This window comes from Orycteropus afer, unplaced genomic scaffold (assembly GCF_000298275.1).
Source record: "Orycteropus afer afer isolate SDZICR_OR568_19922 unplaced genomic scaffold, OryAfe1.0 scaffold00709, whole genome shotgun sequence".
Lineage (NCBI taxonomy): Eukaryota > Metazoa > Chordata > Mammalia > Tubulidentata > Orycteropodidae > Orycteropus > Orycteropus afer.
Genome location: NW_006922296.1, coordinates 964,367 through 966,017, shown reverse-complemented (window position 1 = coordinate 966,017; position 1,651 = coordinate 964,367).

Here is a 1,651-nt window from a genome sequence, read left to right as displayed (position 1 = left end):
AAATGCCTAGGATGGGAGCTCTGGTAGCACAGTACCTAAGGCACTTGGCTGCTAACCAGAAGGCTGGCGGTTCAAACCCACCAGTAACTCCTCGGACAGAAGATGGGGCAATCTACTTCCGTAGTGATACTGCCTCAGAAACCCAAGGAGGGGTCGCTATGAGTCAGGTCCAACTCGACGGCACATAACAACAACAACAACAATGCCTAGGATATCAATCTTTATGCTTTCCATTTCAATTTTGACAACCTCCAATTTTCCTAGATTCATACTTCATACTTTCCATGATCCGATGATAAATGGATATTTGCAGCTGTTTCTCCTCAATTTGAGTAGTGCCACGTTAGCAAATGGAGGTCTCAAAAGCTTTACCATATCCTTATGAATAAGGCTGGTTTTGCAATGATGATGGAGCTCTTTCCCAGTACTATTTTGAGAGCCTTCTAACCTAATTGACTCATCCTCTTCCTCTGTATTGGACAATGTTTCCGGACTATTCATGAAGTTTCACAGTAATGTATGATACAGTGTTTCTCTGCTATTCATAAGATTTTCCCTGGCTAATTCTTGAGAAGTGGATGGCCTCTTCCTTCTTTATGGTATGTCTCAGTCTGCAAGCCAGGCTAATACCTGTGCACCATGTGTACCCCACTGGGTTTGAAACACCAGTGGCACAGCCTCAAGACTCACAGCAACACATCCCCACAGTAGGACAAACCAACGGACAAGTTTGTCTCCCTTAGCTATTGGAAACCTCTCCAACCTCCCCTCACCTGGATCCCTGTGGCTGATTCCTTGCTCTGTCCCAGTCCCCCTACCCTTTTTCATTCATTTCCCTGCTTTTGGCCTTGCTGCTTGTGGGACATGGCCTGGGTTCCCTCCCCTCACCTGGATCCTTGCGGCTGTGTCCTCACTATTTCCTGGTCCCCCTAGCCTTTTTACTCTCCTTTCTCCCACTTTCCCACCTTGCCACTTATGGGGCATGGCCTGGGTTCCCTCTCCTCACCTGGATCCCTGCAGCTTATCCCTCCCCTGCTGACTCACAGCAACATTTCCCCACAGTAGGACAAACTGACAGACAAGTTTGTCTCCCTTAGCTGTTGGAAACCTCTCCAATCTCCCCTCACTTGGATCCCTGTGGCTGACTGCTCGCTCTGAACCAGTTCCCCTAGCCTTTTTACTCTCCTTTCTCCCACTTTCCCTCCTTGCTGATTGTGGGGCATGGCCTGGGTTCCCTCTCCTCACCTGGATCCCTGTGGCTGACAGACATGTAGAGAGCTTAAATCACAGTCAGTTCAAGGCAGGGTCTCAATGGCAGTGGTTTTTGGGGTTTTAATTCTTGGGTGACCTGGGGTTTGAACCCAGGAGTTAGCTGGCTGTGCTACTCTTCAAAGCAGCATCAGATGGGAGCCAAGACACTGATGAGGCTTAAGGTGAATGGCACACAATTATAGAAGCTGGAAAGTCCCAAATTCTTGGATCAAATATTAAGCTGGATGCTTTTCACGACTCATGCAGCTGCAGGGGATGAAAAGCTCAAGATTAGCAGGCAGTATACTGGCTGTTGACTCCAATGAATGATGAATCCAAGATCTCCAGGCCGAATGGTGGATTGTTCACTCATGGACAGTTGTAGGCAGCACAACAGAAT